This window comes from Canis lupus, chromosome 30 (assembly GCF_003254725.2).
Source record: "Canis lupus dingo isolate Sandy chromosome 30, ASM325472v2, whole genome shotgun sequence".
Classification (NCBI taxonomy): Eukaryota; Metazoa; Chordata; class Mammalia; order Carnivora; family Canidae; genus Canis; species Canis lupus.
The window spans coordinates 36677563-36692046 of NC_064272.1; the positions used below are offsets into that span (position 1 = coordinate 36677563).

At 36.5% G+C, this 14484-nt stretch overlaps 1 protein-coding gene across 6 annotated transcripts in view; it reads left to right on the forward strand.

The window, feature by feature from the left end:
• The window catches only part of NEO1 (neogenin 1), a 235935-nt gene that overhangs the window by 47106 nt on the left and 174345 nt on the right, over nt 1-14484 (forward strand). The window lies entirely within an intron of this gene.

Below are 14484 nucleotides of genomic sequence, written 5' to 3' on the forward strand. Positions count from 1 at the left end.
ACCTCATTGATTTTAGATCCATATCACTTTTCTTCCACACGGAGAATCCTATTCTCCATGACATTAATGAAATTACTCATTTGCTGGATTCTACAACACACACACATACACACACCAGTCTCAGAATAACAATACCAATAGTAACTACAACAAAGTGGTTATTAAAACAGTTAAAGTATTTTGTAGTCCTTTTGGTCCTGAGGGCATATTCTACTAAGTATAGCTTTGTTATTGTGTGCTTAAATTCTCTTACACTAGTTCCTGTCTGGATGGTTATGACGACAATTAGAGATTTAAGCTTGTTTCACTTTTTTAAATGTTTAGGGATTTTTAAGATTTAGTTTTCTCTTTTAAATTTGTAAAACAATTGCATGATCCCAAAGTCAAATCTATGTATAAGTTCTACTTAGAGACATTTAGCTTCAATTCCTGTCCCCTCTAACCAGATTTCCTCTCCTTGTAGGGGTTAAAAATTGTGTGTGTATCTATTACTATTCTACCTTTTTAAGATAAATATATCCACTTTTCTACAACCTTGCTTTTTCACATAATTTATTCTAGAGATCACTCCATGATAGAAGATAAAGTAATTGTATCATCTAGCTTACAGCTGCACACTACTTCATTGTATCAGTGTACACAGTGTGTTCAGTGTGTCTCTTATTGTTGGACACCAAGGTTGTTTCCAGGCTGCTACTACAGGTAGTGTTGCAGTGAATAATCTTGCTTGTACCTATTTTCATATTTTGGCCAGCGCATTTTGGGGATAGATTCACAGATGTAGGATTACTAAGTCAAAGGGTAAAGGCAATTATAATTGTGCCAGATATTGCAAACTTCCCTCTATAGTGGAAATACCATTTTGCATTCCCATTAGCCTATTTCCCTATACTTTGCCTACAGAGTATTTTGTTGAACATTTGGATTTTTGCCAATATGGTAGGTGAGAAATTTTATCTCGGTGTAGTTTTAATTTGCATTTCTCTTATTATGGGTGAGGTTGAGTATCTTTTCAAATGATTAAGGACCATGTGTATTTCATTTTACTAACTAACTGCATCTGTATGAAAATGGTCTGCAGTTACAATAGCATGCAATAGTCCTATTTTACTCTCACAAATGTATTTACAGTTGCCTGTTTAATGTATACGTGGCTTCATTGTGAGTATTCTGGGGTTTCTGTCTTACCCTTCTGATACTGTTAACATCTTTCTTGGATTTTTAGGTCTGCTCTTCTTTTCTCCCCCCTCCCCCAGGATTATTTCATATCAGAAATATGTAATCAAGAGATTAAGAACTCCGTGAATGAAATGTGAATATGTGATTTAATATGACAGTCTATTAATGTAGGCTTGAATTAGCTTTAGGCTAATCAGGCTTAACCAGCTTTTGAATTCAGTGTATTTCTATCATTAAATATACAGTTGAATAGAAGAATTCTAGAACCTGGTCTACAGACCTTGTGAAACGATGACATGATCTTTCTGAAATATCTGATTACTTTGCAGTGAGAGCTTGGCACACACAGCTTTCTTTGCAGAAAACAACTCTGATATTATAAGATTTGTTATTAAGGATTTTTAGTCTTGTGTTCTTCTCTTTTGCATATATTTAAGTTGTTAGATTGTCCTGTGGGATTTCATAAATATTACTTCTGTTAGTAAAGCTGCTGACAGCAGAAGCTTTCAATAAATTATTCATGTGCTGTTTGTTTTCTGTGTTCAAGAATTAATGCATCTTTACTCAGATTTTTTTTTTAGCTGAACTTGGTAGCAGTTCGTAAACATATGGTGGTATAGTCACATAAAATCTGTGATGCTTGTTTTCCATATAAGAAAAGTACTCTACTAGCAATATTTAGAGCAATATCAGCTCTCTAAAACATAGCTGATTACTGAAGAATAATGGAAAAATAGCTTTCAAAATTGTGGAATAATCACTCAAAAAATTGCTGCTCTTTTAAGATATGGGCCACTAAGTTTTATGTCTTGCTTGTTCTCTGTCATCTGTGTACTTAATATTCACTTTCATTCATCGAAAACTTTAGGTCTTATTTTGCAGTCTTCTCCATTGAACGTCTGTCATTGTTCTGGAAAATGTGAGTGTCTGCTTTGGCTTACTTTCTAATACCATTATCAGTTCTTCACATTCCCTTCATCTCCAGTGGCTTCTCTTTCATGCCTCTTCAAGCAGCACTAGCTTCCAGAATTGCACCCTACTCCTTGTCATCTCTCAGCAGTGCTGAAATATTATTAAATAGTATCACAGTCTTACCACAGTCTCTTGTCCTACCAGATTTCTCACATTGTGCTGGCATCATGTACCCATTTTCTCTTCACTCCTGTGTATTTTCTTCTTTATCTGTCTTAGATTCATTGACAGCTATATGCTGGTATTTTCAACCCTCTTACTTCATTGTCACTACCTACTTGTCTACTTAGGAAGGTTGGGTTTTAAATGTCTATGTTCTCTTCCTTTATAGTCTGCAAAACCACATTCTCATATTTGCACTTCTTTCAAAATAGCAGCCTAAATGTGCTCAGTATGGCCCGGTGATCCTGTTCTCCCTTTCTGGTGCTCCCGTCCCTTCTCACTGCAGATGTTTACCTGCAAACCTCTGACCCTTCCTGACAGCTCAGCCTACCCACACCAGAAACAGTTGTACTCATCTCCTACTTCAGCAACTGTACAAGCAATTAACTATGACTCCCATAGCTAACACCAGGCTTACTCGTATCCTGATCTTTCCTTCTCATTACAGCAAAAGAAGTGTCCTTTCTCTGATCTAGAATTAATTGACATGTTTTTTTAAATATAGACATTTAATGCTTGAAATTTCCCTCAAAGCATTGCTTTAGTTAAGTGCACAAATTTGACATGCTGTATTTTCATTAAGTTGAAAATACTTTGTAATTTCTCATGTGATTTCTTTTAATCTGTGAGTTATTTAGAAGTACATTGCCTAATTTCCAAATACTTTAGGCTTTTCCAGTTATCTGTTACTGATTTCTAGTTTAATTCCATTGTGGTTAGGAGATATACTCTGTACAACTTCAGTTCCCTCATATGTACATGAGTAGTTATCTACAAAATCAAGGGGACTTTCTACCCAACTCCAGAGTTTGTGTGCATTTCTCTCTCTTAGCAGCTTCCTCCTCTCTCATACTTTGCAAATTGTAGTAACCTTGGCTTCCTCAATTCTGATCTGTTTCTTTAACTGTGAGATCTCAGAAATTACTTTCTCTTTCTCATGCTGAGGACTGGAAAGATGAGATATCTACAGGCGGGAAGATGGGGTAATTTTACAGCTCATCTTGTTTGTTTCCTGTCTCTCAGGGGTCACAGTCCTGCATTTCATGTTGTCCAGTGCCTGAAAAAACATTGTTTCATTGATTTTTGTCCAGTTATCTGGTTGTCTGAGGCAAGATAGTAAGTCTAGTTCCCGTTACTCCATTATGGCCAAAAGCCTGGATCCTAATCTTACCATTTTTTGGCCTGAGTATTTGATTTTATCCTCTGTACTGATTCTTTTCATCTTTCAATATGCTCAAGTCTCTCTTGCAGTACAAAGAATATAAAAGAAGACCAAGCTCAGGTTGTCTTTATTTACCGATTTATCTCTCCTCTGCCTTTTACAGTCAAACTTTTTGAAATGGTCTCTAACATCCTTGCTTCTCAAAATTGTTACTTGTGGTCTCGCAGAATCTGCATCACTTGCATACTTGTCAGAAATGTAGCCAGGCTCCACCCTAAATTTTTACAGAATCAGAATTTTAGCAGGATTTAACAAGGTGATTATGCAAACTAAAATTTGAGAAGTGCTGTTGTTCATTTTATAGGCTCTTATTTCTTCATTTTTCATTTGTTCCTGAGTGCATCGTAGTCTGGTGTCTGTCTTCACTACACCACTAAATCTGCTCTTGCCTAGGTCATCAACGACCCTTTCAATATATATATCCAATGAATGAGTGGCCAATTTGTATTGTACTCTCAGCAAGTCATCCTCATTCTTTTTTTTTTTTTTTTTTTTTTGGTGTAAATTACTCTCTTTATTTGCATAACTGGTTTATTTTTTTAATAAATTTATTTTTTATTGGTGTTCAATTTGCCAACATATAGAATAACACCCAGTGCTCATCCCATCAAGTGCCCCCCTTGGTGCCCGTCACCCAGTCACCCCCACCCCCTGCCCACCTCCCCTTCCACCACCCCTAGTTCGTTTCCCAGAGTTAGGAGTCTCTCATGTTCTGTCTCCCTTTCTGATATTTCCCACTCATTTTTTCTCCTTTCCCCTTTATTCCCTTTCACTATTTTTTATATTCCCCAAATGAATGAGACCATATAATGTTTGTCCTTCTCCGGTTGACTTATTTCACTCAGCATAATACCCTCCAGGTCCATCCACGTTGAAGCAAATGGTGGGTATTTGTTGTTTCTAATGGCTGAGGAATATTCCATTGTATACATAGACCACATCTTCTTTATCCATTCATCTTTCAATGGACACCGAGGCTCCTTCCACAGTTTGGCTATTGTGGACATTGCTGCTATAAACATCGGGGTGCAGGTGTCCCGGTGTTTCACAGCATCTGTATCTTTGGGGTAAATCCCCAGCAGTGCAATTGCTGGGTCGTAGGGCAGATCTATTTTGCATCCTCATTCTTTTCTTTTCTTTTCTTTTCTTTTCTTTCTTTTCTTTTCTTTTCTTTTCTTTTCTTTTCTTTTCTTTTCTTCCTTTCCTTTTCCTTTTCCTTTTCCTTTTCTTTTCTTTTCTTTTCTTTTCTTTTCTTTTCTTTTCTTTTCTTTTCTTTTCTTTTCTTTTCTTCTTTTCTTTTTTTTCCTTTCGGCTTCTGGGATGTCTGCTCTCTTGTCCTCTGACCTATGTGACTTTTGTAGGCTTGCTTTTTCCCCCTGCCTTTCCCTTAAATGTTAGTGTTTTGCAGAATGTGGTCCTTGACTCTCTTCAGATTTTACATTTCTTATTATATCTCATTTTCTCTTGCAACTTCAGTTTCAACATGTATCATGAATGGAATTCATGAATTCAACATGAATCTCTACAAAGTTCCAAGCTTGTATGTCATCCACACCTGTGTTCCATAAACACCTTAAATTCTCCACATTTATAGCAGACACCCTGATCTTCCCAGCTGTGTCCTCAGTGACTGGCACCTCCATTCAGCCATTGTCCAAGCCAGAAACTCCTCAGTCACCCTTGACTCCTCCACTGCCCTTACTCTACATTTACTCACTCTCACTTCCACATTTAATCATTCTCCAGGGTTTATTGATTTGACCCTAAAGATTCTTCAGATCTTTCCATCTCTTAGTTACTGTTGCTACTTTTCCTAAATAGTACTTCATCGGGTTTCAACCAAGATGGCTATAGTGGCTTCCTAACTGGTTTCCTTCTCTCTAGCCTTCTCAAACAAATCTCCATTGTGCAGCAAGCACTGTACTTCTAATTAGAAGTAAATGTGATCTTCACTTCTTATCTTAAAGCCTTTGCCAAACTTACTAACTTCTTAGCATGTAAAAATCCTTACAATCTCTCCTTGCCTACTCACTTCTGAATTTCTTTAGATATTTTTGCCCCTTCCACCATATTTTTTCCACAAAAGCCTTGTTTCTAGGCTTTTGCACCTGCTGTTCCATTGATGATGCATTCTGCTCTTTACTGGCTGGGCTCCTATTCATCCCTTAGGTTTCATGTTAATAATCATGTTTTACATGAATGTCCTCTCTGACTCTCTAGGGCTCTTCACTTCTTTCTCTGCCCTTGTACACACTCTGTCATGGCTTCCACCATGTTGTTGTTATTGTGTTTGTATGAGCCATGATTATATCATTATGTGTTTCCATTGTCAGCACTCTGAGAGTAGGTACTACTGTCTTACTGTTATAATTTAAGTACGTAGCATCCTTCATTCATTCAACAATATTTATTGAGTACCCACTATAGATGCCAGGCAAGATTCCTGCTCTCATCAAGCTTGTATTATGGGGATGGGAGTGGATTAGGGTGAAGTGAGAAATAAAGAATTTTGTTCTTATGTATAGTGGATCCTTAGTAATTTTTTTGAAATATTAATGTATAAATTATTTTAACAAACCCTTGAAGTCCATAAATCTTTGATGTCATTGTTACTGACTTAAGCTTGAAACTTTGCTCTCTAAAAATTTAATACACCTTTTTTGGTTAGAGTAAGCTGTGGTAATTAGGTTATTATTCAGAGCCTTTTACTTTACCTAATTTTGTTTTTATTTTATCTAGTTTCCCTGAACAAAGCTAGGTAAACAAAGGCTATTATAAGTACACTTTATAAATAGTAGTGAGAAGTAATGTTTAACTTCAAAACTAGAAAAATGAAATAGCCAAATATTTTAAATAATAACAAATATAAATTATTAAGTCATAATAAAGGTCAAGACCTAGATCCTGAAATCAGAAAAATTTCTCCTCAAATAGCTAAAATATAGATTTAATAATCAGTAGGTTATCTGAAATTGGTAGACTATGTGGAATACTTTCCTTAAAATGCTGTTACTTTATTAATTTTTAACCAATTATATGAAAACATGATAGTAAATTCATTTAAAAATCTTATATACCAAGGCTTTCATTTAAGTATTTTTTTGTAAACATCACAGATTGTGATTAACTGAAGCAAAAAAGGAATTTATTGGTATGATGTCAAGTAGCTTAAAGGATCAATGGAAAAACTAAACCAAACAAATGGCCACTGGTTCATTTGGGCCAAAGAGATTATTTTTTCTTAAATTATAACTCTTCTGGGTTATTTAATTAATTCCACCTCTCTGAATATTTTTGCATTCTGATGCCTAAGAGTATATGCTATGTATTACATAGTTTCTGGCATATTATAATTGCTTAGATAATCAATAACCTAATACAGTGTTTTTCTCTCTCTATTTTAATACTGCAAAAGTATCAAGAAATAAGGGTATTTTCCTACATAACATTACCATTAATCACATCTATGAAAATTAAAGTTAATTCAATAATATTGTTTAACATATTCAAAATTTAAATTAACTCAATTATTTTCTATTTTTTGTAGCCCAAGGCAGCATAAAAGTTCACTTACTTATTGCATTGTTTTTGTCTCTTTAGTCTCTTTTCATCTAGAACAATCCTCTTGCCTTTGTTTTTCATGACACTGACTTCTTTTAGTAGAGCCCAGGCAGTTGTCTTATAGAATGTTTTAAGTTTCAGATTTCGATAGTTATTTCCTCATGCCTAAATTTACTATTTTTTAAAAGATTTTATTTATTTATTCTTGAGAGAGAGAGAGAGAGAGAGGCAGAGACACAGGCAGAGGGAGAAGCAGGCTCCATGCAGGGAGCCCGACGTGGGACTCCATCCTGGAACTCCAAGATCACACCCTGGGCCGAAGGCAGGTGCTAAACCACTGAGCCACCTGAGCTGCCCTCATGCCTAGCTTTAGATGAAATGCTTTTAGCAAGAATATTGCAATGTTTCTTACTGCATCCCATCAGAACATGCATGATGTCAGGTTTCTCACTACTGCTAATACTGAACTTGATCACTTAGTTAAGGTGGTGACCTCTAGATTGCTGTCCATTATGAAGGTACATTTTCTACTTTGTGATTAACAAGTAATTTGTGGTTGACACTCTAGACTTGTGTAACTGTCCTTTTTGCCTAAATCTTTTACCCAATTCATCAATTAAAAATTATTTCTTTAATTTTTTATTAAAAGTTTCTAAGAAGTTTAGTTTCCAAATAGACATTTTGGAGTAGGTGTTAGACGGTGCCAGTAGTTGCTTAAAATACTTTAATTTTTCCTGTTTAGATGGTAGACCACTTGTTTATATTTGACAGTGAAAAGAGCTTTGCTTTGATCCTTTACATCTGCGGTCATGATTCATAATCTTTTACCCTTTGCAGAAATAATGCAACGTTTTTTCTTTAGAAGGAACTTGTTTGGGGCTCCTGGGTAGCTCAGTCAATTAAGTGTCTGGTGATTTCGGCTCAGGTCACAATATCATGGATTGTGAGATTGAGCCCTGTGTCCAGCTCTGCACATAGTGGGGAATCTGCTTGAGATTCTCTTCCTCTCCCCTTCCACTCCTGACCCCCATGCGTGCTCGCTCTCTCTTTCTAAAGCAAGTGAATAAATCTTCAAAAAAAAAAAAACAAAAAACACACACACACACATTTGTTTTAAAGCAAATGAATGAAGGGTAGCATGTGTCCAGGAGAAATATAATGCAAACCACATACATAATTTTAAAATTTCCACGTATCACATTAGGAAAGTAAAAACAAAACAGGTAGACTTAATTTTAATAATACATTTCATTTAAATAACTATTTCCAAAATATTTTAAGATATAATCAGTATTAAAGTAATTATGGAGATTTTTTAAAAGATTTATTTAATTATTCATGACACAGAGAGAGGCAGAGACATAGGTAGAGGGAGAAGCAAGCTCCTCGCAGGGAGCTGGTTGCGGAACTTGATCCCAGATCCCAGGATCACACCCCGAGCCGAAGGCAGACACTCAACCGCTGAGCCACTCAGGTGTCCCTAACAAGATATTTAATATTCTTTGTGTGTATGCACACTCACTAAGGCTTTTAAAATCCAGTGTGTTTCTTATACATAAAGAAAATCTTAGTTTAGATTAGTCACTTTTCAAATTCTCAATAGCCACATGTCACTAAAGTGACTACTGTATTGAACAGTGCAGGTTTAATGGTTATGGTCTTGGCACAAGGGAGCCAAATTGATTTCTTTCAGATCTTACCTTCTCCATAGCTAGCTTCATGACTTTGGGCAAATTATTTGTTCTCTTTGTGGCTCAGGGTTTTTTTGCCGTAAGTGAGGATAACACCTACCACTAGGGTTGTAAGACTTACACAGGTAAAGCACTAAAACTAGTAGTAACTGTTCAGTGAATGTTAACTATTATAATTATTATACCTTTAGGCTTCATTCTCTGATTCCCATTCTGTCTTAGAAGAATCCTTGTATTTTGGGCCACCTGGGTGGCACAGTCAGTTAAGCGTCTGACTCTTGATTTCAGCTCAGGTTGTGATCTCAGGTTTGTGAGATGGAGCCCCACATTGGGCTGCACACTCAGCATGGAGTCTGCTTAAGACTGTCTCTCCCTCTCTGCCTCTCTCCTGTGCATATGCGTGCTCACTCTCTCTCAAATTAATTAATTAATTAATTAAAAGAAGTATCCTTGTATTTTATTAGGCTAGGACTAGATCTTGGATCTTTTGCTGTTTTATATCTTATTGTTTCTAGCCCTCAGTCTCTTGCTTTATCTCTGCTGTGCTGACTTTGTAAACCAATAACATAAACTAGATTTTCCAGGACAGTTTTGATTTCAAGTGTTCTCTCCTCCTGTTGCCATAATTCATTGAAATGAATGGCTCTGCAGATGTTAATGAGTTAATAAAGGATTTGTCCTTATGATTTAAAAATCTCACAAAAGGGGTAGCCCGGGTAGCTCAGAGGTTTAGCGCTACCTTCAGCCCAGGGTGTGATCCTGGAGACCCAGGATCAAGTCCCATATCAGGCTCCCTGCATGGAGATTCCTTCTCCCTCTGCCTGTGTCTCTGCCTCTCTCTCTCTCTCTTTCTCTCTGTCTATCATGAATAAATAAGTAAAATCTTAAAAAAAAAAGTTTGAGAGCTACAGTAGATTGGGTTATTAAAAAGTTGACCCACAAATACCTCTTTACTACAAAAGTCTGTGTAATAGTAAGATGGTATATTAGCATGTGTAGGAGAGGCAGTCTTGTATATTCATAAGTGTGGTTGTATTAGAGTTTTTTAGAATGTGGGTTTTTTTTTTTTTTTTTTTGAGAGAGCGGAGGTGGGAGAGAGAGAGGGGGAGAGAGAGAATCTTAAGCAGGCTCCACACCCAGTGGGAAGCCCGTCTTGGAGCTCCATCTCACAACCCTGAGATCATTACCTGAGCTGAAATCAAGAGTTGGATGCTCAACCAACTGTGCCACTCAGCTGCCTCTAGAATGTGTTTTAAAATAGTTAAGTATCCGTTTTCATATTAGGTCAAGGTAGGTGTAGATAATTGAAAAGTATTCAATGAAGACCTGCAAAGGAGATATCCTTTTTAAAAATAATTTGATAACTTACTGTGATAAAACATTTTGTGGGGCACTTGGGTGGCTCAGTGGGTTAAGCATCTGCCTTTGGCTTAGGTCATGGTCTCAGAGTTGTGAGATGGAGCCCTGCGACTGGCTGCTTCTCCCTCTCCCTCTCCTTCTGTGCTCGCTCTCTCTTTCTCAAATAAATAAAATCTTAAAAAATAAAACAAAAACATTTTGTACTCAGAATGCTAGTAAAGTACTATATTCAAAATGGTAGAAGAATATGACACTACTTAATAATCAAAGAAATATTAAAGTATAAAACAATATCACAGTTCAGATATTTGGATTATACTTGCAAGTTACTTTTTTTTTTAAAGATCTATTTATTTATTGAGAGAGAGAGAGTGCGAGCAGGAGGAGGAGGGGCAGAGGGAGTGACTCTTCAAATAGACTTCCCACTGAGCTGGGAGCCCAGTGTGGGGGAGTGGAGCCTCGATCCCATGACCCACGAAATCATCACTCTGGCTGAAACCAAAAATTGTATGCCAACCACCTGAGCCACCTAGGCACCCTTGCAAGCTGCTTTTCACAATATATTATAATTGAGCGCATATTTTCATTAGTATGCTATGGAAAAGTAGAACTGAAAAATACTTTGTTTCAGAAATTTAAAATACTCTGCAGCAAGTACTGTATAAAATGTCTTAGGAAAATCTTCTGGCTACAACTAACAAAAAGTTGCTCATAAGATATTTTCATTAAAGGTTCTGTACAATTAATGTGAAAATTCTTACATTTTTCTTATCTAGCAGAATGAAAAATACACAGATTTTGAGCTGAAATATAAATATTGCTAATATCGTTGGCATGTTAAACTAAGACTGTTATTAACATAACTTTTCTTAGAATTGTCTTAGAGAATTTCCATGTAACTGTTCAGAACGTTGGTGGTATTATTTGCAGGTTATCAGATTGCACTTAGTCTTCTTGCCAATTATATAGAAGTTATTATAAAATATTAATACTTTGACACTTTAAAAAGTGATATTAAAACATTTTTACAAAAGACAGATTTGAAGTTATTGAATGTTAAATTTTTGAGTCTGAGGTTGATTTTAGAAATGATTGGAGATTTGATGGAATACGAAGTCACTAAGAATACTCATACATCATTACATACTGGCCCAGCTTGCCTTCACCTTTCCAACCTTAGGATCCTGAAAAGGATACAAACAAGACACAGAAACCAAGGTACAAATAGCAAGTAGCAATAGCAAAACAGGGATTACTTGAATACTCTCATGAAGTCTAGCCTTTTACCAGGGGAGACAGGCCTTAAAAACAGAGAAAGTGAATGGCTGGGAAGAGCATAGAAAGGGTGGGATTAGGAGCCATGGACCTTCACACAGATAGTTGTCAGAGAAGACCTCTTTCGAAGTGACAGGTGGTTGAAACGTGGAAGATGAGAGGAAGCTAGCTCTGGATGGAAGGGTGGGTGCAGAGTAAGTGTTCAGGGAGGGGGTACCACAAATGCAAAGGCTTTATTTAATATGGGAAAGAATGTAGCTTGTTCAAGAAATTGAAGAATGTGACCAGAGTTTACTGAGTTGGAAGGAGCATGATGTGAGATTAGGTTGTAAAGAGTCAGGGACCAGATTGTGCAGTGCTTTTTGATTGCCATGGTGATGAATTGGATTTTACATTCACTGTAATGGGGGAGCTGTTGAAAAATTAGGCAGAGGAGAAAGATGTATAGATTTGAGTTTTAAGAACACTTTTACTGTTATTTTATATGTAATGGTCAAAATGTGATTAAAAGTAAAAAAAAAAATAAGATCCATATTTTGCATAGCAGTTTCTAAAATGTGACTGGTGAAAACTAAGGTGCTACATATTAGTTTGGGAGAAAATATTGTAGGCTTTTGAACTCTGAATAGTCACTTTTCATTGAGGGCTTATCTGCCAAGCAGTGAGGTTAGGTGCTTTATACCTGTCTTCACAGAGATTTCCTTGAAAGGAGGGCATTGTTTTTCCTGTTTTATAAGGGAGAGAATTTTAGATACAGAGAGAAATTAACTAGAATAGCAGAGCTAGAATTAATCATGTCTGCTTGACTTCCTTTTACAAAAGAGTTTTCCACTCTGGCTGTTTTTTTGTGGGTTGGGGGGAGAGGAGGAAGGCTGAAAATTGAAGAAAAGGAAAGCACTCTTATAATAACAGATGTTTCATGAATAAACTCAGTTTTCATTTTGGGAGAATGTTTGGGAAAGTAGGTGCTATAAATTAGAGTAATCCGATTACATTTCCCTAATAGGATATTAGTGGCCTGTAAAAGAATTTCAGGTCTAGCTTTGGTTAGAAGTTGACATCTGCTGTTTTATGATCTACCCATACCATCACAGTTTTTCAAAGCGTAAGTATATCAGGCGAGTAAAACCATCCATGTAATATAAACAGCTAACCACATGCCTTACTTGAAATACCAGGGAAGGAGTTCCGTGTCCTGTAGATTTAGTCTTTGGAGAAATTAGCTCTGCAGGGCAGAGAGGGGCTGAGCTCTGGAGCTGGGAGCACTAATTGTTATGTAGCAAAGCAGGGTGGAAAACATTTAACTCCTAAGTATTGCTTGTTTGTAATCAATAATGTGAATATATTTATTTTATTGAGTCCTTTGAATACAGTATTATTTGAACTTTCTAATTTTTAGACTTTTTGGTTTAAGATTGAGAACTTGAAGCAAGAGAAACTAAATTATATGGTGAGAATAGATACCAAAGGATCAGGAAGTATGAAATGTAGGATTTACAGACTGACTGGATGGATACTATGGTCAAAAGTAATGTTATTAAGGAATAAAAGAGGTATGAAGTCCTTTGACATTAGTATCTTAGTTTATAAAGAAAACACAGTTTTCATAGGTTGAATGACATTATGTACAGAATGCTTACATTTGTAGGTTTGTAAAAAGGCTCTCTTATCTTTCTGTCCTGCATTTCTGCTGCTGTCAAACTTTGAACCTCTGTGGGCAAAAAGATAGGTTTCATTTTATTTCTTCCAGTATTCAAATACTGTATGTAATTTTTTTGCTCTGGGCACGATAAAATTTAGGATTATTGGCCATGCTGGTATGTAAGTGATATGATTTGTTGATATTTGGGGGGGGGGGAATTACAACTGAAATAAGTTCCCTGTGGATATTTTCCTTTCATAAGATAGAATTCTATCAAGAAGTGTGAAGTATTTTATCAAAAAGTGAGGAATAGTCTATCAAGAAGTGAGAGCTATTCCATTAAAAAGTGAGAAATTTGCAGAGACTGCAAAATGTAGGAGAGATCAGACAAGATCATCAGAATAATGTGTATCGTGACTGTGGTCATAGTAAACTCAAATTAAGCAAACTTAAGTGAATAGGGAATTAGGACCCTGGTGGGAATTATAGGCCAGTTTTTATACAAAGTCAGCTAAGGAGTGAGTGTCTGTTACGCTTCTACTGTGACAAAGGAAAAATAGTTAAAGAAACGGTGATAGATCTGAGCACTGGGTGTTTTAAGTGATGAATCACTGAATTCTGCTCCTGGAACCAATATTGCACTGTATGTTAACTAAAATTTAAATAAAAATCAATTAAAAAAAAAGAAATGGTGATAGATCTTTATTTTTTCTTTTTTTCTTTTTTTGGTGATAGATCTTTAAAAAAAACCCAAAAACTCCTGTTCCCAAGAAAGGATTACTTATTACCAGCAACAAAAAGTTATTTTGTTATTAAAAAGGAAAAAGATGACAAGAAGGATGCATCAGCAATTGTTCATATTTTAATAAGTAAGCAGTACAGAAATCCGTGGAATAAAAAGTCTTCCCCCCTGTATGCTCTCCCATCAGTAGCTGAATCCCACTACTTTCCCTGGGAGAAAACACTGTTAAACTATGTTTATTCTTTTAGCTTTTTCCCTACATTATTTTTATTTTTAAGATTTTATTTATTTTAATGTTTTTAAAGATTTTATTTATTTACCCATGATACACACACACACACACACACACACACACACACACACACAGAGGCAGAGACCCAGGCAGAGGGAGAAGCAGGCTCCATGCAGGGAGCCTGACATGGGACTCGATCCCGGGTGTCCAGGACCACACCCTGGGCTGAAGACGGCACTAAACCGCTGAGCCACCCGGGCTGCCCTATTTATTTATTTTAGAGAAAGCACACGTATGAGCAGGGAGGGAGTGCAGAGGGGGAGAATCTCAAGCATACTCCCTGCTGAGCGTGGAGCCTGATGTGGGACTCAGTCCTACCATCCTGAGATCATAACCTAAGCCAAAATCAGGAGTCAGACTTAACCTACTGAGCCACCCAGTAATTTT